This window comes from Rhineura floridana, chromosome 1 (assembly GCF_030035675.1).
Source record: "Rhineura floridana isolate rRhiFlo1 chromosome 1, rRhiFlo1.hap2, whole genome shotgun sequence".
Classification (NCBI taxonomy): Eukaryota; Metazoa; Chordata; class Lepidosauria; order Squamata; family Rhineuridae; genus Rhineura; species Rhineura floridana.
Window position 1 is genome coordinate 142,039,125 of NC_084480.1, and position 22,536 is coordinate 142,061,660.

At 43.5% G+C, this 22,536-nt stretch overlaps 1 protein-coding gene across 6 annotated transcripts in view; it reads left to right on the forward strand.

Annotated features, from left to right (window-relative positions):
• The window catches only part of FRMPD1 (FERM and PDZ domain containing 1), a 100,382-nt gene that overhangs the window by 13,778 nt on the left and 64,068 nt on the right, over positions 1-22,536 (forward strand). For all 6 annotated transcript variants that reach the window (XM_061634449.1, XM_061634477.1, XM_061634440.1 and 3 more), the window contains exon 2: positions 17,625-17,732. The gene's annotated coding sequence lies outside the window, so the exon portion shown is untranslated. The remainder of the gene's footprint in view (positions 1-17,624; positions 17,733-22,536) is intronic.

The window sequence follows — 22,536 nt, forward strand, 5'->3', positions numbered from 1 at the left end:
TTATTTATTTTCACACTTCTATCCCACCCTCCTGCCTCCTCCACTTTGAAAATGGAATGGACTGCCTTCAAGTCGATCCTGACTTATGGCGACCCTATGAATAGGGATTTCATGGTAGGCGGTATTCAGAGGGGATTTACCATTGCCTCTTTCTGAGGCTAGTCCTCCCCAGCTGGCTAGGGCCTGCTCAGCTTGCCACAGCTGCACAAGCCAGCCCCTTCCTTGTCCGCAACTGCCAGCTGGGGGGCAACTGGGCTCCTTGGGAATATGCAGCTTGCCCACGGCTGCACAGGTGGCAGGGCACATAACCCCTGAGCCACTCACTGTGGGGATGATCTTTAGCTGGCCCTTTATACCCAGGAGACACGAGTGGGGATTTGAACTCACAGACTCTGGACTCCCAGCCAGGCTCTCCTCCCCATTGTGCTATACCAGCCATCCACTTTAGAGGTACCTTAAAGTCTGTTACCTGTGGGCTCATTTGGTCTCCTGGGAGTGGTGACCTTATATCGAGCTGCATCAAGAGGATAACTTTGCCTAGTGCAGATTTCCTAATACAGTGTTACAGTGCTAGAGGAACTCATACCAGATTATGAAACATAGTAATTTACCATTTGTCAAATGATAATCTGTACATGAGAACTTTGGCCACCATTGGTTAATATACAACAGGAGACAGAACACAAGAGGTGTTGGAGACAAATCGTAGGAGGTTGTTCCATACTTTAAAATAGTTTCTGCATTTTTTGGCTGGGATTTCACTGCGTGGGAAGATAATTCACACTATGAATATACCCAATGAAACAATCTTTATGATGAGGCCCTGTTCCTGTGCCACACTTGGCAGATTGTCATCTAGAGACAATGGAGACATGGGCTTTTTCTGCAGCGGTACCAACCCTTTGGAAACACCCTCCCTTGTGCTACCCGAGAGGTGTCAACTGAGACATATTTTAGAAATCTTTTAAAAATCTGCTGTTTGGGCATTTTCTGATTGTTAATTTTTAGATTGCACTGCTCAATATTTTTGGTTCAGTATTTTGATTCTGGATTCTAACTTTATTTTGTTTGTATTTTTGTTTTGTAATTTCATTATTTTGTAAACCACCTCTCTCTGTCCTCTTTCTATCTACTTTATTTATTTATTTGGTGGTCTATAAACCTGTGGCCCTCCAGATGTTGCTGGACTACAACTCCTGTCATCCCTGACCATTGGCCTTGCAGGCTGGGGCTGATGGGGTTAGAGTCCATCAACATTTGGAGGGCCACAGGTTAGCCATCCTTCCTCTAAAGCGTAGGAAATCAATATTACGTTTTAATAACAACGGCAGGATATTTGTGTGTGCTTTAACGGGGGGACAGAATTCTGTGACGTGGAAAAAATGTGAGTTCTGTGACATGAAATCTGCCACCTATTTGAGTTATGCAAATTAGGCAAAGTTGTCTGGTTTCTCTTATTTTGCATAGTAGGTTTTTGCAATTTTTACAAGTGTACGTAAGTCTGTGTCTGCTAGTCATGGAAAGGGGCAAGGAGCTGTACAAGGCACAAAGCCCCACCCTGTTCAGCAAATCTTCTAGCTTCTGAGATTTCAGCAGGCACACACTTCCAAGCCTATATTTGCAACCATAAGGGCTAGAAGCTTGCTTTGCAAGCAGAGATTCTCAGAAAGCTGAATTCTGCACCTAGTACCGTATTCTGTGTTTCTGCAGACAGCTCTTTCTCTCTCTCTCTCAAAGTGGGTCTAATGACCTCCATTTGGGGAAGGAGACTGTAATGAAGGAGCCCTTAGACAAGGAAAGTGAGTCAGGAAAAAAGATTCTTTGCAGGTTGATCTACATTATATTTGTTTTCCAGTCCCAGCCTGCTATTGTCTAAGGAACTGACGTCTTCCTCACACTTCACCTAGCTATATTTTTAGAACAAAAAACCCTTTAAAAGGCAACATATTGATTCCTTCCATCCCTCATGTACTCACCCTTTCTGTTTTAGAATCATATTCCACTGCCCTCTAGTAACATGACCTCAGCATCAATATTATCTTCTATGCTTGTGTTCTGAAATTAACCAGATCCCCTTGGGGCCTTTTGCCACAACTAAAGTATGCCCACTTGCATTTTAGCTTTTCATAATATTGTCATTGACAACAGCACTATCTCCCCACATGCACGTAGCAAATGTTGGGATAGGGGCTGTCTCCTCAGAGGCACCCCAGCCCCCTTCCCTAAAGTTTCAGCACATAGATAGATATAGATATAATGAATCTCTAGCCCTTTACTCGGATAAGGGAAAATATTCAGGAAGTATTCAACCCAATTGCTCAGTAAGAAGTAAACATGCTTCCATTTTTAAGTGTTCTGGCTGAATTACAAAGGCACCAAGATGATAATTGAGTGCTGGGGCATGTCGTTTTTTAAAATTAATTTTTATACTAATATTAAATAACTAGCAAGGTAGACGTCTTAGGTGTTTCCCCTCTTCCACATTGTCATCCCATGTATTTTATCATTTAAGGTGGGTAGTTGTTTGTTCATTGGTAGCTCAACTGAAAACACTTCAAGGGTAAAGAGTAAATAAAATTTAAATGTACCTTTGGGACCACACCGCAACATTTCTGGTTACAGGGCTGGTGGTGAGGGTGATAATTGCACTATTGCTCACTCACCTACAAACCCATGTGTATGTTTACATAAAAAAAGATTCCTAGCTCATACTTTTGCTCATGTAAAACATTTATGCGTACATGTTAAAAACATAGTTGCGGCATCAAGCGACAACATGCATATGTGAATGAGTTATCAAACATGGCAGGAAGCGCACCAAATGCTTTCCAGTGAATGAAGTTCACGCATTCAGCTGTCAGTCATATAACCTGGTTGGCCCCTGTGAGAGCAGAATGCTGGGCTAGATGGGCCTTTGCCCTGATCTAGCAGGCTCTTATGTTGTCTGTGTATATTGTGAGAAGCAGTCTTCAGTAGTTAAACCTCAGCTTCTTAACAGTCTACACATTCTTAGGCGTGCTGTCTTTTCTGGTGAGTTTGCATTCTCTCAGCTGGGGTGTAACACAATTGATTCTAGGCATGTAGAAATTCTGTGTGCATGTTCTGAAATAAACTCCAAGATCTAAAATAGACCTTTAATTTTGCAGTTTAAATGCCACTTACCTGCTAGTGCTGAATAGCAATGTCTTCAGCTGCAGCCCGTCTATTCATGGACTGTCAACTTTGAGGGCTTCGGCATTTCCTGTATTACTGGAGGAAATAATTGGAACTCCAGAGAAAGCTAAACCAATCACAGTTGTTAATAAATGTTTATTGGAATGTTGTAAGATGAATGTTCATCATTTTAGAGATGACGAAATCAGGATTTAGAGTGATCCATTCAGTTCAATCAATGAAAAGTTGCTTTAGCATCTCTGTGTTTCTTTAGATTTAAAACTAAGACTGATTCAACAGAACTTGATGTTCCAGGTATGTTAGACTTCACAGTGCCATTATAAGAAGGAATTGGCTAGTTTATGATGTGGGCATATCCTGTGGTGTCATCTTTCTGCTCAGAAATTATTGCTCATATTAACTTTGTTTTGGAATATCCCTTGATATTTGCAGATGTTCACAGAATTTTAAATGGAGATTAAGAGGTAGACAACGGAAGTGGATTCCACAAGGCCTTATCATTGCAAAGAGACTTATAATTCAAGCTGGAAGGATAAACACCATTTCCAAGGGAAATTGGGCAGCTATAGTGAGTGCACCAGGGGAGCAGGAGACCTGACCTCCTCTGTGAGATATTGTACTGCCCTACAAATTTGTAAAAATGCAAACACAATTTGGGTTGGTCTTTCACAGTCCAATCCACTTCCTGTAGCTTGGAAGAATTTGGTTACATGTGCCTCTGAGCATATGGTGAGTGGTGGCAACACTTGCAGTCAGCCCAAATAACAGAAACAAGGCATGTGCTGTGCTGATCTTAATTTAACATTGTGGAATGCGAAAAATCCATCTTGGCTATAGTATACAGCCACTCCTGTGGCTGTATAATAATCAGAAGTGCAGGGTCCCTTCATAATAATCACACCACACCCCCTCACAGCGATGCCCCCAGGATTCACCATCTGTTCTGCTATTACAGAAGTATAGAACCAGAGTAAAACTACTGTGTGCATAGGCTTTCCCCCTTCTGAGTCCCACCCTGGGGGCTAAACATTGCTAGAAACATTTTGATTTTAAAAATTCTGAAATGAAGCCAAGTGTGGGACTAGGATTTGGGAGACCATGGCACTTTGCCATAAAGCTCAATTCTCACTTCCCTAGGAGCCAATCAGGATGAAAGGGGAGCTATGTGTTAGCTACTGAGAAGAGTTTTCTCAGTGACTGACTCTCCTTCTTTCATTCTGATTGTCTCCAAACGGCATGAGAGAACAAGGAAGCACTTTGTTAGCCAAATGAGAAGACACTTTGCAGTAGCTAACATGCTCCCTTTTCATGGTGATTGGCTTGTACATAGGAACCTTGCTGGGACCCCGCTCCCAAAAAAGTAAAGAGTCTAAAACCTCCCCACAACTCTAGACTACACTACTGTTTATAATCATCAATCTCATTTGGATATCTCTTTGGCCATATGGGCTGATTATGTATATTTAAGTAGGATTGATGGATCATTTTTATTGTTTACGTGAACTGACAGTCTTTCTTTTTTCCCCTGTTATATTTGCAAAATAAAATGGAAAATATTTTTAAAAAGACTTCTCTAAGCTGGTCCACTTCCAGTCACATTACTGATGATATTCTGTTCATATGGAATTTTATTTTGGAATAAACTTATTTAAAAGGCGACAAAAAAGAAGCACATACATAATATAGTAGGATCACTAAGGAGAGAGAACTTTCTTATTAAGAACATAAGAACATAAGAAAAGCCTGCTGGATCAGGCCAGTGGCCCATCTAGTCCAGCATCCTGTTCTCACAGTGGCCAACCAGGTGCCTGGGGGAAGCCCGCAAGCAGGACCCGGGTGCAAGAACACTCTCCCCTCCTGAGGCTTCCGGCAACTGGTTTTCAGAAGCATGCTGCCTCTGACTAGGGTGGCAGAGCACAGCCATCATGGCTAGTAGCCATTGATAGCCCCGTCCTCCATGAATTTGTCTAATCTTCTTTTAAAGCCATCCAAGCTGGTGGCCATTACTGCATCTTGTGGGAGCAAATTCCATAGTTTAACTATGCACTGAGTAAAGAAGTACTTCCTTTTGTCTGTCCTGAATCTTCCAACATTCAGCTTCTTTGAATGTCCACGAGTTCTAGTATTATTCTAGTATTCTAGTATTGTAGTATTATCAAATCCTTAGAATATGATCGATCTCTTCTTGAACAACTAGCTCAGCTTTCTCCAACTTTGTGCCCCCCAGATGTTTTAGACTCTAACTCCCATCAATCCTATGCTGGTTGGGATTGATGGGAGCTGGAGTCCAAATCATCTGGAGGGTACCAGACTGGGGAAGGCTGAATTAAATAAAAGGGTCTAAGAAGACACTCACTAACTATTGAAAGGTTGACTATGAAAGCTATATGGTATATATAACATTTGTCTGCCTATATGACAGGTATATACATACCACAGGGAAAACAGAAGCACATGCACTTGATTGGAATGTGATCGGAAGCATGAAGGGCTGCCATTTGCCACAGAGGCAATATCAGAGCCTCTCTCCCTCCTGCAAATGTGCCTTGATCTTGCACATCCCGCTGTCTTCCACAATGAGATTGTGCCACTGAATATCATAGTTAGCCATCCTCTTCGATTTGTGTACTCAAATGACACGCGTGCTGTGGTAGAAACAAGCAGAATAACCCGACAGATGGGAACAGTGGCCCAGTCTCTAAACATGCTGTATCTGGAAATGTACGTCTGAGATTTTTAGAGCAGCGAAAGGCTGCTGCTCCTTCTGTTCTAGAGGCGCCTTCACCTACGACTAAGGCTGGATTGTTATGCTAGCATGGAAAGCTTCAATAGCACTGCTCCTTCCCATCTCACTAAAACTGCCTGAGAAGCCCTGAATCTAGAGAGCAGAGGCCTTGCCAAGCCTCCACCCCACAGTATCTCCTCAGAAAATTGGGCTAACACCAATGTGACTGTAGCTGCTATCCAGACTGACAGTTGCTGCTGCAGTCACCTGTAAATAACCCCCTTTTGGCCTCTCTCAGCACTTTTGCCCATCGACTCACTTCCTCGTGAACCCTCTGGCAATGTCCAGTGCCCTCTTGGAGCAGCCTAGTGAGTGTCCAGTCCACGAGACTGAACTGACAAGAAGCATGGAAAAGCCTGAGTGGAGAAAACTGAATGAATTGGGGTCTGAGTGGTCCCCTGTTATAAGAAAGGCAGAGTTTCAGGCAAACAGGACAATCTCATTAAGAAGAGGGCTGGGTGGAGGAACACTAAATGACTAAAGGCAGGTAGTGAGTTGTCAGTCATCATGAAATTATTCTTCCTGCCAGAGAGTGACAGTGAGGTCACAAGGGGTCTCTGGGGCAATCGCAGCAGCTTTATCTACATTGGATCAGGAGAGGCACTGGGCCATTGGCAGTTTTCTACGAAATATAAGCTTAAGCAATCCAATAACTGGGAAAGTGTTTGCTGCAGGTTGCCCCTTATTTTCTGTGAATGCTAAATAAGGTCATTAAAGGGCATCATCCCTGATGATTTGCACTCATGGTGGTATCAGGATGGTTATATGTGATCCCACTTTCAATATTGCTTGTTGCCTGCAAGAGTTTCAGGGCAGATGTACTGCCTCATTTCCTATGAGTGCTTGTCCGCTGCTGAAATCCTGTAACATTTCATACCACAAATGTGTTTTTTTGGGGGGGGGTTGTGTCTTTGTTGTGCTATAGTGCAAGAGTGCCCCTTCAGATGACAATAGAGCAGTTGCACTGGGGAAGCATTGCAGGACAACTAATAAAGTGGAATGCTGTGTGGATTGTCCAGTATAAATCCACCACCAATGCACTATTATTGTGTCAATGACAGGTTGCAAAATACAGCTGCAAAAACAAATAAATTAAATAAACAAACAGAAAACACCAGTCTGGAGGGGCCCTAAGTGTGTTTGCTTATGTTAAGATATGGCAGAATTTCTGGGGACCAGTTAGCTATGCACTTACATGATCCATAAGCTTATGGGTCACTAGATGGATATGCCCATGTACAGCAACCACAATGGGGTGGGTATTTGGGAGGAGCCATGAGGACTCTCCTGGATACTTAGCTTGAGCTTCCTCTGCTGTGAAGAACCCAGCTTGAGCTACTGTAGTTTCCTCTGATTCCCCTGCAAGAGCACCAGAGGCATTTCTCACAGCAGAGCCAAACTACAGGCCCAGTCTTAGGGGCGTGTGCAGAGTTCCAGTTGAACTGAGCTGCTTGGTAACACCAGGTTCTCGCAAATGAAAGGGCTGTTTACTACTGCATTACAACTACTCCACTATTAGATTGGGAAAGGCTTCAGGAGGACAGAATTAGTATTGTCAGCAGCAGATGGCTTTGTTCTGCAATGTTATTTCCAGATTGCAAAGCTGTTGGCCCAGACAAGAGTGTAAGTGATGAAGCCCCATTAATTGCCCTTCATAATTAAGTGGAAAGCTTGGAAACTCCCGCACCTTCAGTATGAAGTTTCTTTTTAGTTTTGTGCTGAGTCTGTTAAATTGTTCCAGAATGAGCCTGGTTTTGTCTTGAACAGAGTTTAGTAAAGGTTTTTATTTTCTTCTCTGAAGGACCAGCAATCGCACAGCTGTTGTTTCAGTTCTTCATAAAAGTGAATTGTTACCTGCTACCAAAGTAATCAGAATTAGGCCATAGGGGAAACGATCAGATAAGTAATTGACACAAAAATACAGAATCTAATCCTGTTAAGGAGATTTGTAAGTATTGAACCATGTGTTCCAAAGGAATTGTTTTTCCTGGGTGATGAGATAGAAAGCACTTGAGGAGCAGAAGAAGACCAATAACATTGTAGCTAAGGTTGAAGACAAAGAGTACTGCCATCAGTAGTGGTTCATGGCTCCATGTCAGTGGGGCAGTGGAATCTGCTCTGGGTTTTAGTGTGCTCAGCACCTTGGACAGCTCCTTGAAAGTTCAAACGGAAACCCAGAGCTGATTCAGTTACCCCACTTATATGCAGGCACTGACCACCATGATGTAAAATACATCATTGGGAAGGGTTAGTATTGGTTAAAATTGAGCAAAGTCACGCAAACTGTGATGTACTTTATGGACAGTCCCTCCCTGGTAATAGAGACTGTTACCTACTGAGTGAACACAGCTTCACAATATTACAATATTACTACTGGAGAAGATAGTTCCAAAGACGTGCAAGATCACAGGACATCATTTTGAACTGACCCCAAAACAATTGCTGCTAAATCTAATAGATATGAAGGACCATTCATGCCACCGTAAAAACTAGTGACCCAATTTGGTAACAGTAGCTAGGATGGTGACTACAGGAACAAAAGACTGTAAAAGACTATCTCCAGTCACGAAGAAATTGTCCCGTCTGATCAGGGCAGGACAGATAAATAAATAAATAAATAAATTGGACAACGTCTTGGAGTTGTGGTTTATGTGGCTCAAAAATGTTTAAAAGCTCCCAGAATAGACTACACCTCAAAAGTGGGGACAAAAGTGGGAGATTTGTTCACCCATTAAGGAAACAACTGGCCTTGCTTACTCTGGGCCATAATGAAGGGAAGATAGTATAATTACCACACTTACCAGTTTCTTAAAATCAGCCTCATTTTACAGTGGCATCTTGGTTGTCAAATGTTTATATTTTTTCCAAAACAATGGATAGTTAGTTGATTGCATAGGACTTATGTAAATCATTGGTGGGAATGGTGATTGTATTGTGATTTAATGTTTGTTATTTTTGAATCCATTTTTTACTATATTAAAAGCCATCTGCCAAGTAGTCTAATACTAAGCTGGCAGGTTGCTTCCTGTGCTAAGCAAATGTGTCAGCTAACAGTCTTTGCCCCGTTCTTTGTGCTGCAGGCAGCTTGCCTGACCTTTTTAAAAAAAATAAAAATCAGTGATGCACATTCCTTTGTATGAATACACATTAATCTTTCACTCATTCACTAAAGTTTTACAAACAGACGCAAAACTGCTTTGAGGGTGATGGAAAGTGTACTGGAGTCATAACAGGCACTAGCTTATAGGCATTTGTGACAACTGTCTGGAAGGTATCAACAGTTTTATCACTGTTAAAGTGGTCTGTCCATTTTTCCTCCCAGATATCTTTCAGCTTCACTCCTGCACAGGCATAGCTGTCTAAGCTCACAAACCTACATTTTCTGAAACTTCTGAATCCGCAAAACACATTACGCTTAGGCATGCTGAGCTTATCATTAGAATAGAGGTGTTTCCATTTGTATTCAGTCAACACATCAGTTTCCATGTGGTTTAAATCTAGTCATTCCACAGATGCTGAACTTCTTTAAATTTTCCAAATGTTGCTGTGGGTTGATCATGTTTGACTACTGTCATGTGTTGCCACATTCATCAAGCCTTCCACCACATGTGAGTGTGGGCTGGAATCAATTGAAGACCTAAACATTCTGCTAATTGGGAGTCGGTGCCATTAAACTCAACAGGACTTCCTGCTGAGTAAACTTATGCCAGATTGGGCTGCAGACCATCGCCCCTGCCCTCTTTCTCTTTATCCATTCCAGTAGTACCGTAACAGTGGTACTACTGATAACCTCTAGGGTAGTCTTGCAAATAAGTGTACAAAAGTTACTAGCCCAGACAAGTGGTGATTTGCAAGCTAGATTTACTAGGTTGTGAAGAAGATATTTCAGACAATGTGCGTAGAGGGGGTGGGGCTGGATAAGATTTATATACAGTAGGGGCCCGCTTACCGGCGCTTCGCATCCCGGCGTTCCACTAATGCGGCGGTGGGAAATCCCCCTTTTTAAAGCCGATTTTGCGGCATTTTGCAACATTTTTGCATCATTTTCGCCCAATGGCCCCATTATAGTCTATGGGTTCCGCTTTACGGCGATTTCTGCTTTATGGCGGGGGCCTGGTCCCTAACCCGCCGTATAAGCGGGGCCCTACTGTATGCCAGGAGAGTAATGGGCATTCAAGAGCCCTTTGCTCTTGAGAATAGAACCGAGCCCTTTAACTTGGTCTGGGGAAGGTTCTGCCAAAGCCTCTATTACTATTTAATCAGGAGAACAGAGTGTTACTGAGCCCTTTGCCCTCGCTTATGCTGGAGAGAGTCTCTGGGGACAGTTAATTTTGCTGATCCTTCTGCCCTTGCTCCATGCAAAATATGGTCCATGAGAAAAGTGGGTTGCATATGTAGTGTGATTTACTGCAAGCCTCTAATGTTATATTCAGATTTGGGGAACAAAAATGCTATGGAGCAGACATCTGGTTTCCAACTGCCCAGCTCTTGTTTTAAAAACACAGGTGTTTTTTTTCATTTTGTCATATTTAGATTGAGCTCTGGAGTGGCTATATGGCTCTAGCCTGTTATGCATTAAATGTGTGTTGCTTTATAATGTTCCTGAAAGGAGCATGTTTGTCTAGCATTTGCAGACAGAGGAAGCCACATTGTTTTCTACTGAATAGTTAGATTTGTACATTAGTTACTGTGCTAGACAGTCTTGTTCTGACTGTTGTGGACAGACTGTGCCAGAGTCTTTTGTTTATAGAGCAGGAGGGTATGGTTGCTTTTCCATACGAAGGCTCCAGGGTGACCAGAGGTGCTACTGTACCCTTTTTCATACAGGGATTTTCAGCAACCGCAGTTTTGTTATGCAGGTTTGGGCTGGGGAGGAGGAAATGCACCTACCAAAGTCTTCTGCACAACTATTAGATGGTCCTGGCATGATCTCAGGGCACATAATATAGTCACCTTGGTGAAGCTAAGCAGATGTGGCCCTGATGAGTGCCCCGATGGGTGACTACTTGGGACCTCTGAGAAGATTGCCTTGAATTCCACAAGGAAAGAAAGCTAGAATATTATTGTACTTATAATAGTACAGGAGTCTGATGCTCTTCTGCTTCTGGTCATAGTATGCCTAAATGATACACACAGATCCTCTAATCCAGTGGCTTATAGACTTGTTAGCTTCAGGAAACACTAGTCATCTGGTTTCCACGTCAACTTGCTTGCAAAGAAATCCTGCAATTATCAGAGGACTATGGTGGTGGTGGGAAGGGTGTTCTAGGATGGCCCTCTCCAAGGAATTAAATGGAACTAGAACCTCCCAGTACTATCCTTTGGTACCTGCCTGAGAGGTGGAGGGGGAGAACTCCCATTATGTGGTGCCTCCATTCTTGACACCATGCAGGCAGAAGGATGTCGTGATTGATAGTATGAAAGGCTTCTCAAAAGAGCCATACTCCCTCATTCTTCTCCCAGTGCATAGGACAGTCAAGGTGGTTTCAGTGGGGAGGCTGATAAGAGGATAATCTGCTATTTTACACAAAAAGTAACGGTTGTTGCATTGGCCTATAAGAAAAATTCCAAGATCCATATTAGGTCAATACTTTTGCTCGGCCAATCAAAGCATCAGAAAAAGGTGTGTAAGCGTTGGACTTCTCCATCAGAGAGGAGGAATCAGCCATAGTTATGTTTCTTTTTCTCAGGTGACCTTGGTGAAACCAGCAGAACACCTCAAGAGCATCATTGGGATGTCTGCTGCCTCTTTCCCCATTTCATTCTGTGACCAGATGCAGATTCTTTTGGCTGATATTGAAGCCACAGAGTCTGGTTCTGGTCAGAGGATGCAATGGCGAAGGAGTCAGCAGACATTCAAATGATACTGTTTGGACCCGGTTGCTCTTTTTACCTGGTGAAGAGTTCTGGAGCCCCTGAAAGCTGGCACACTATTTTGTGATGTTTTGGTTGGCCTAATAAAGGTTTTGCCGTTATTTGGATTTTGCTATTTTACCAATTGCTATAAAGCATTCTCTACCCCCAGGCTCTTAATGTCTAAGGGTAGAGACACACTTACTGTTCTGCTGGTTCAAGTGTGTCTCCACCTCTCTTTTCTGAAAATGGGGGCACACAACACTGGTCAAATCTTGCCCCTTTTTCCTGTAAAACCTGGTGGGAGCAGCTTGAGTGCTTTTTGTAGAAATTTGCTTCAAAGTGATTTTACAGCTGATTGGCAGATCAACCCGTTGCCCCTTCAGGTGTGGTCAATGGAAATGCTTTGCTGTAGGCGACTAGTGTGTTCACAGCCTAAATGTTTAACAAATGATTCTCTTTTCTGCCACAAACCCTAGAACTGGGGCATTAAGCAGTGACTTCTCCAGAGCTGTGGTACAAATTGTGCCTTGTTTTCCTAGGAGATTATGTATCCCAGAAAAACAGGTGTTGTCAACACACACACTCCACCAGCAGCAGAAACCAATGTGATTTACCAATGCATAGAAAGCAACAAGCCGTTAGAAGTTTTGTGCCTGCCCTTCCTGTGCATTTCTCAATGGAAGGGTGCCCTTTGGACGCAAGTGGCCTGCTTGCTGCAGTTCCCACGCTGACAAGGCTGGGTGGCTTGATGTCTGTGCCCAAGTCATAACTGATGTATTGCTAATAATCAGCATGGCTAATGCAAGGGATTAGCTCAAATGGGATTTCACAGTTCTCACAGCTCATGTCCTTGAGATGATGGAAGAGCGTCATGTGCCTTCAGCTGGCAATTATTGCAGGCAGTGCATCTCTGGACGATCACAAAAGCTTTTAAGCTTGTCAGCTGCAGCTTTAGCATTTTTTGTTTCATAGGTCTGTTTTGCAAGCCTGTTTTTAATGATTATTTGTTCTTGAAGAGAGATCTAGAGCACAATGAGGTAGGAGGGCGATTCCCACTACACACACATACATACACACACATACGAGAGAGAGAGAGATGTGTATGTATGTACACACACACATTTAGCCACTTATGCTAGAAGAAGATTAAGGAACCCGGGTTTATTAGTGACAAGGAAGGAGTTTTATATTGGTTTTTGCAAGGGTTGTGGGTGACTGAGGCAGTCTTGGCTTATGTTTGGATTCACTGGTGATCTTGGAAAGGAGGGATAAGAAGCAGTGCAACTGCCCACCTGCACTACAGGGTAAAAAAACAAGATGGTTATTCCAATCCAGCAAAGGAACTCCACAAGCAGAAGCTGGCTTATACACACACAGCCCACGCGGATGCAAATTTGCACTCTCTCATTACAGTGTTCACAGAGGCCCAGGTGGTGTTTTCAGCCAGAGCAAATAATCATTGCAGGTGACTTCCTTTGTGTGCCAACAGAACAGTGGTGACTAACCTATGGCCCTCCATTCCCATCCCTGACCATTGGCCATGCTGCCTGGAGCTGATGGGAGTTGAGTCCAATAGTATATGCAAATTCCTCTTCCCTGCAGTGGAGCCATTCTGGTTTTCCTATTTCAGTTTTGGCAAGGGCAATAATTGGGAATATATTTGGCTTAAGCTTGGATTTCAGAGCAGCTGTTGGTATTGAGCAAGGCCAGTGCCAGGTATGACTGGGCCCTTGAGCACCAGCCTGTCCTGGGCTCATGACCACAGTATCCTTTTAGAGCGTCTCACGTTAACTAAATGTAGGGTTGCCATATTGCCCGGTTACCTGGGTTTTACCTGGATTCTTTGCATGCCACCCAGTGCCCGGCTAGCCCTTTAGGTGGCCCGGATTCTCAGCTTTAATTTAAAAAAAAAATTAAGTTTCTAGGTGGTCCGGTTCTCGAGATATACATAAAAACGTCAGCCGTCCCCGACTGTTAAATCTTTCTTTAAACAGTACTGTATACTATAGCACTTCATAGCTTTAACCCCGCCCATTCAGGATTGCAGCCAATCAGTGAAGCCAGGGTTGTGTTTCAGTTTCATTGATCTGAGGCAGTGTCTAGAAAACAAAATGGTGGTCCCCCCCCCCGTTTATCTGAAAATCTCATAAATTGGGTAAGTATATACATTTCAGGTTTTTTCCGTCTTGTGTTGCAGGAGTCAGATCCTGGGCAGTGTTTTGAAAACCTTCCCAATACTTGCTTTTGTGGGGGTAAAAGCATTGCTAATCCCATATGCCCAGAGTAAATCCCACTGAATTCAATAGGACTTACTTTTGAGTAGACATGGTTATGAATGTGCTGAAAATCAATGGGACTTTGGAGTGAATGTAAAAAAGAATTGTGTTTGTGTTCTAACTCTTTCTGTCCCCCCCTCCAGTCCTATTTTAAAGCAAGTAGGCAGGGCTTACTTAGGTATTACAGTTTTTATTCTGTAGGAAAGTAATACTGATTTTTTTTAAAACTAATACTGATTTTTATGCAATTACCAACTGGTTTGACAATAAACTATTATATGGGCTGTATGTATTTATACATCTGCAGTGTGTGCGTGTGCGTGTATGGAGTCTTTCCAACAACCCTGTGAGGTAGAGTTGGAAACCAAGGCAGCTCACAACAAGAAATAAAGCCATTTAAAATCCAATAACCATAAAAACAAGTATAAACAGTTGCAAAACAGCGTAAAGTGGCATGATTTGGAATTTTGGGTTGCGTGAATGAAGTTGCTTATCACTTGAGGTTGCATTTCTGTCCCTGTTTGAGTAAGCCCCACTGAATACACTGGGACTTGCTTCTGAATAAATAAACCTAAGATTGCACTATAAATATCTTTACAGTTTGTGTAAATAATAAATATTTGATAGTCATGCTTATATAAATATTTCTTCATTTATCATATTTTTGGTTTTTGGTTAGGAATCCTGACTGGTTGTGAGATGCTTAGTTTTCTGCCTTACTCATAGGAATCTTGTTGTGGTTGGTATGGTATTGCATTTAAGAAATCATGGTACAAAATGGCCTGAATCAGTATAAGGCAGATTCCTTGGTTCCTAAAAGCGGGAAGAGACTCAAGGGCCACAGTGACTCCAACATTTATTTATTTTTATTTACATTTATATACCGCTTTATTGTAAAAAATCTCAAAGCGGTTTACAGAAAGAATTAAAACAATAAAATTATTGGCAAAAGCGTTAAGGACAGATACTTAAAAACATTCAAAGTAATAAAACCAACAATGAGTTAAAAACAGATTTAAAAACACAATAGCTTCCACATGCCTGGAGAGGCTTGCCTCAAGAAAACTGATTTCAGCAGGTGCTGAAAAGAGGCGTCTGCCTAATGTCAATAGGCAAGGAGTTCCAAAGCGTAGGTGCTGCCACTTTACAGGACTGATTTCTTACAAGAGCAGAACAAGTACTATGTGGCACCCATAACATGGAAAGCACAGCTTGAACTTGGCCTGGTAGCAAATCAGCAACCAATGCAGATTTCAGAGCAGAGGTATTATGTGCTGATAGGATCTCACTCATGTCAGCAATTGTGCTGCAGCATTCTGCATTAACTGCAGTCCCCAGGGCAGGTTGTGCTGCATGGGGATTTCTGTGACCTTGGCTGACTGGCTGCTAGGATTTTTTTAGTTTGGGTTTTTGGTTATGAATCCTGACTGGTTGTGGGATGCTGAATTTTCTGCCTTACTCATAGGAATCTTGTTGTGGTTGGTATGGTATTACATTTAGGAAAGTGTTACTGCCTTTTGTGTTGTTGTTTTCCTATTTGCATTTCACTTATCATTAACCTCACTCCGTTACAGCCATAGAAGCAACAGCAGCATATGCAAGGTAATTAACTCCCATTAGTGATAAGAGCAAGAATTTATAATTACTATTTTAATTAAAACAAGAGGCTTATCTCTACTTTGAAGAGGACCAGATATTTATTTTCTTTCTGAGCCCAGGACTGGGTCTTTCATGATGCCGGGGGGGGGGGGGGGAGCTGGAGAGTAGTCGATAAGACAGACATCCTGGCATTGGTAATCTAATTAGCAAGGTATGTGTGGGGTTGTTGCACACTTCCAGGCCCAGTTTCATTTTGAGTATGGAGGTGGAACCTGTTTAGATGTGGTTGATCAAAGGGAGAGGAAATTTTGAGAAGCAAAGCTCTGCTTTTATAAAACCTAAGAAACATACAGATACTTTGAATGTCTGAGTGCCTGCACCAGTGGAATACTGGAGGAACTTGTAAAACTTGCTGCAACAGTATTTAGAACTGAGCATGTAGTGTGAAAGACTCCTTTTCCTAACATTTTGGCTTCTTGTTTTTCTCCACTCACCACATCTTTGAAATATATCGTATATGGTTAACCGTACTGCTGCCCTGACTTACTTTGTTTGTTGCTATTTTGTGTTTTTATTATGTTTTTATATTGATTGTGTATTTTTATTGTTTTTATTATATTTGTAAGCTGTGCTGAGCTCTGTTTTTAACAGCAGAAGGGCAGGATATAAATCCTCTTAATCAATCAATGAATACTCCATAGTGTTGGAAACTAGAGTCTAGGCCAGTGATTCCCAACCTGGGTGATGGGACCCCCAGGGGGGCCGCAAAGTAATCCAGAGGGGGCCGTGAACAGTAAAGAAATGAATTATTTATTAATTTTTTTTTAAAAAGTCTTCACTCCCTCTACACTGTCTGCTTTCCGCTGCCTCTGCAGATGACACCTTTCCCTTGCTCCAAACGAGAGGGGAGGCCTTTTGCTGAAGCGCCAGAGCGTGTTTCAGGCGCACTAAGGGCAGGCATCTGCCTATAAAATACATGGCAGATGCCAAAGGAGGCTGAGGGTGGAGCTACCAGGAAGAAGAGGGGATTATTATCACTGATTCCTGTCTCCTTGCACTGCCGCTACTGACAGCGCCCTTGCTTAGAATGAGAGGAGAGGGCTTTTTGTGAAGCAAAAAGAAGCAAGCCTGCAAAGAAAGGCTGCTTTCCCCCTTCCTTCCTGGCAGCCAGCCTGCCTCCCTGGGGGGAGGGGGTCACAAAATGTTTTGAGCTTATAAAGGGGGTCCCGTGCTCATAAAGGTTGGGAACCACTGGTCTAGGCATTTAAGGCTGAAAATGTTGCTTTTTAAAAAAAGATTTCTCACATCTTTCCCCAGTTTTTGGTGGTAATTCCTAGGCACAAAAACAAAACAACCGGACAATCCAAATATCAATATGCAAATATCTGCATAATATGCAAATAATTTGCAAATAATTTGCATAATATGCAAATTAGTCTGCCCGGATTTGTGGAAATGGAATATGGCAACCCTAACTAAATGGAATCTTCAAGAGGTAGACTTCTGAATACCAGACACTGGAAATAAATAGGCTGTATTGCCTTTATGCCCTGCCTGTGAACTTGCAGAATTTCATGGTGGCTGTCTAGGATGCTGGAGTAAACTAGCCTCGTCTGACGAGGCATTTCCTGTTGACTAGAGATGGGGAACCTGTGGGCCTTCAGACGTTGTTGGACTCCAACTCCCATCAGCCCCAGCTAGCATGGCCAATGATCAGGGATGATGGGAGTTGTAGTCAAACAACATCTGGAAGGCCACAGATTCCTCACCCCTGCCATAAGGAGTAACTTGATATGCACCCCAATACCTGTTCTCCGTCTGCCTCCCAGGACTACCAATACCTTCTAGTGCTTTGTAGAGAATAATATCCTTGACCCATGTGCTACTGAAAGACCTTGTCTGAATTATCACACAGTTCTTATCTTCTTCCACAGATTGAAAGACAAATGAACAGATGTCTCCCTCACTAAACAACACGTAGCACAAAATGCGAAGCACGTGAAGAGCTCAGCTGGGTTAGAGCCAACATTAAGCATACACACGTAAGTCTTGCAGTGCGTTTGGATTCAATGTATTCATTTGTGTGCTCAGTGCTGACTCTTTCTGTGGTTAGAATTGCAAACTTGTTTTTCGAGCCTTGTCTGTAGAGGACTGTTGTTGTAGGGTGTGTGTGTGTGTGTAGCCTTCATGCAGGATCCAGGACTTCTATGCACAGTCATTCCACTAGTGGTATTACACATATGTGATCTAGCATTACAGCAGTTACAACTGCAGTGGTCTGAGAGAGAGATACCACCTGTTATAGTAAGGGAACAGCATCATATGTGCAACAGTGATGTTATAACATCTCTGACCATTATAAGATCCGTAAAAACTCAGAGGCATTTTAGATTTGCAGTACCTTCTGTGTCTATTCTTACAGTAGGGCCCTGCTTCTCGGGGGGCCCGCTTTTTGCCGTTCTGCTAATATGGCGCAAGCGGGGGCGATCAGCTGGAGCGCCCCACACTCCAGCTGATCTCCCCGGAGGAAGGGAAGATCAGCTGTAGCGCGCTCCAGCTGATCTTCTCTTTCGGCGCGATCAGACTCCTGAGCTCCAGGTGATCGTGCTAGAGGAGGGGAAGATGCTACAGCTGACCTTCTCCTCTTCCAGTGCAATCAGACCACGCGCTACAGCTGATCTTCTCTTCCTCTGGCGCAATCAGCGGGTTAGGTTCCAGACCCCCATGCTACAGCTGATCTGCTTTTTGGCGGTTTTCGCTATTTGGCAGGGGTCTGGAACTTAACCTGCCGTATGTGTGGGGCCCTACTGTATTAACAAGGGCAGTCATAAGAACATAAGAACATAAGAAGAGCCTGCTGGATCAGGCCAGTGGCCCATGTAGTCCAGCATCCTGTTCTCACAGTGGCCAACCAGGTGCCTGGGGGAAGCCCGCAAGCAGGACCCGAGTGCAAGAACACTCTCCCCTCCTGAGGCTTCCGGCAACTGGTTTTCAGAAGCATGCTGCCTCTGACTAAGGTGGCATAGCACAGCCATCATGGCTAGTAGCCATTGATAGCCCTGTCCTCCATGAATTTGTCTAATCTTCTTTTAAAGCCATCCAAGCTGGTGGCCATTACTGCATCTTGTGGGAGCAAATTCCATAGTTTAACTATGCGCTGAGTAAAGAAGTACTTCCTTTTGTCTGTCCTGAATCTTCCAACATTCAGCTTCTTTGAATGTCCACGAGTTCTAGTATTATGAGAGAGGGAGAAGAACTTTTCTCTATCCACTTTCTCAATGCCATGCATAATTTTATACACTTCTATCATGTCTCCTCTGACCCGCCTTTTCTCTAAACTAAAAAGCCCCAAATGCTGCAACCTTTCCTCGTAAGGGAGTCGCTCCATCCCCTTGATCATTCTGGTTGCCCTCTTCTGAACCTTTTCCAACTCTAGAATATCCTTTTTGAGATGAGGCGACCAGAACTGTACACAGTATTCCAAATGCGGCCGCACCATAGATTTATACAACGGCATTATGATATCGGCTGTTTTATTTTCAATACCTTTCCTAATTATCGCTAGCATGGAATTTGCCTTTTTCACAGCTGCCGCACACTGGGTCGACATTTTCATCGTGCTGTCCACTACAACCCCGAGGTCTCTCTCCTGGTCGGTCACCGCCAGTTCAGACCCCATGAGCGTATATGTGAAATTCAGATTTTTTGCTCCAATATGCATAATTTTACACTTGTTTATATTGAATTGCATTTGCCATTTTTCCGCCCATTCACTCAGTTTGGAGAGGTCTTTTTGGAGCTCTTCGCAATCCCTTTTTGTTTTAACAACCCTGAACAATTTAGTGTCGTCAGCAAACTTGGCCACTTCACTGCTCACTCCTAATTCTAGGTCATTAATGAACAAGTTGAAAAGTACAGGTCCCAATACCGATCCTTGAGGGACTCCACTTTCTACAGCCCTCCATTGGGAGAACTGTCCGTTTATTCCTACTCTCTGCTTTCTGCTTCTTAACCAATTCCTTATCCACAAGAGGACCTCTCCTCTTATTCCATGACTGCTAAGCTTCCTCAGAAGCCTTTGGTGAGGTACCTTGTCAAATGCTTTTTGAAAGTCTAAGTACACTATGTCCACTGGATCACCTCTATCTATATGCTTGTTGACACTCTCAAAGAATTCTAATAGGTTACTGAGACAGGACTTTCCCTTGCAGAAGCCATGCTGGCTCTGCTTCAGCAAGGCTTGTTCTTCTATGTGCTTAGTTAATCTAGCTTTAATCATACTTTCTACCAGTTTTCCAGGGACAGAAGTTAAGCTAACTGGCCTGTAATTTCCGGGATCCCCTCTGGATCCCTTTTTGAAGATTGGCGTTACATTTGCCACTTTCCAGTCCTCAGGCACGGAGGAGGACCCGAGGGACAAGTTACATATTTTAGTTAGCAGATCAGCAATTTCACATTTGAGTTCTTTGAGAACTCTTGGGTGGATGCCATCCGGGCCCGGTGATTTGTCAGTTTTTATATTATCCATTAAGCCTAGAACTTCCTCTCTCGTTACCACTATTTGTCTCAGTTCCTCAGAATCCCTTCCTGCAAATGTTAGTTCAGGTTCAGGGATCTGCCCTATATCTTCCACTGTGAAGACAGATGCAAAGAATTCATTTAGCTTCTCTGCAATCTCCTTATCGTTCTTTAGTACACCTTTGACTCCCTTATCATCCAAGGGTCCAATCGCCTCCCTAGATGGTCTCCTGCTTTGAATGCATTTATAGAGTTTTTTGTTGTTGGTTTTTATGTTCTTAGCAATGTGCTCCTCAAATTCTTTTTTAGCATCCCTTATTGTCTTCTTGCATTTCTTTTGCCAGAGTTTGTGTTCTTTTTTATTTTCTTCATTTGGACAAGACTTCCATTTTCTGAAGGAAGACTTTTTGCCTCTAAGAGCTTCCTTGACTTTGCTCGTTAACCATGCTGGCATCTTCTTGGCCCTGGCGGTACCTTTTCTGATCTGCGGTATGCACTCCAGTTGAGCTTCTAATATAGTGTTTTTAAACAACTTCCAAGCATTTTCGAGTGATGTGACCCTCTGGACTTTGTTTTTCAGCTTTCTTTTTACCAATCCCCTCATTTTTGTGAAGTTTCCTCTTTTGAAGTCAAATGTGACCGTGTTGGATTTTCTTGGCAATTGGCCATTTACATGTATGTTTAATTTAATAGCACTGTGGTCACTGCTCCCAATCGGTTCAACAACACTTACATCTTGCACCAGGTCCCGGTCCCCACTGAGGATTAAGTCCAGGGTTGCCGTCCCTCTGGTCGGTTCCATGACCAACTGGTCTAGAGAATAGTCATTTAGAATATCTAGAAACTTTGCTTCTTTGTCATGACTGGAACACATATGCGGCCAGTCTATGTCCGGGTAGTTGAAGTCACCCATTACTACCACATTTCCTAGTTTGGATGCTTCCTCAATTTCATATCTCATCTCAAGGTCTCCCTGAGCATTTTGATCAGGGGGACGATAGATCGTTCCCAGTATTAAGTCCCTCCTGGGGCACGGTATCACCACCCACAACGATTCTGTGGAGGAGTCTGCCTCTTTTGGTGTTTCGAGCTTGCTGGATTCAATGCCTTCTTTCATGTATAGAGCGACTCCGCCACCAATACGTCCTTCCCTGTCCTTCCGATATAGTTTATATCCAGGGATAACCGTATCCCACTGGTTTTCTCCATTCCACCAGGTCTCCGTTATGCTCACTATATCTATGCTCTCCTCTAAGACCAAGCACTCCAGTTCTCCCATCTTGGTTCGGAGGCTCCTAGCATTAGCGTACAGGCACTTGTAAGCAGTGTCTCTCTTCAAGTGTCTTTGGCACTTGTGGTTTGGCCTGTGGTAATTTTGCTCTTCTGAATTTATATCCTGTGCCCCTGCTCTCACAATGCCTACTTCTAGGCCTACCCCTTTTAAAATTTCATCATTTCTTTGGTTTTTATCCCAGGGGGGAGGTTTATTCCGAACCGGACCTTTCTCAGCTCCTGTCGGGTTTCCCCCCTCAGTCAGTTTAAAAGCTGCTCTGCTACCTTTTAAATTTTAAGTGCCAGCAGTCTGGTTCCATTCTGGTTCAAGTGGAGCCCGTCCCTTTTGTACAGGCCCGGCTTGTCCCAAAATGTTCCCCAGTGCCTAACAAATCTAAACCCTTCCACCCGACACCATCGTCTCATCCACGCATTGAGACTGCAAAGCTGGGCCTGTCTGGCTGGTCCTGCGCGTGGAACCGGTAGCATTTCAGAGAAAGCCACCTTGGAGGTCCTGGCTTTCAGCATCCTACCTAACAACCTAAATTTTGCTTCCAGGACCTCATGGCTGCATTTCCCCATGTCGTTGGTGCCAACGTGCACCACAACCACTGACTCCTCCCCAGCACTGTCTACCAAACTATCTAAATGACGGGCGATATCCGCAACCTTCACACCAGGCAGGCAACACCTTGCGGTCTACACGCCCATCACACACCCCACTGTCTATGTTCCTAATGATCGAATCACCCACTACAAGGATCCCTCTACCCCCTGGAGATATATCCTTGGCACGAGAGGATAGCAGCTCATCCCCCAAGGAATGGGTCCCTTCTAAGGGATCGTTTCCCTCTTCCTCAGCTGGATGCTCTCCTTCCCCGAGACCATCGTTCTCCATGATAGCAGGAGAGTTATCATCGCTGGAGTGGGACACAGCTATAACGGCCCTGAAGGCCTCCTCCACACACCTCTCTGCCTCTCTCAGCTTTTCCAAGTCTGCCACCTTGGCCTCAAGGAAATGAAGTCATTCCCGGAGAGCCAGGAGCTCATTGCACC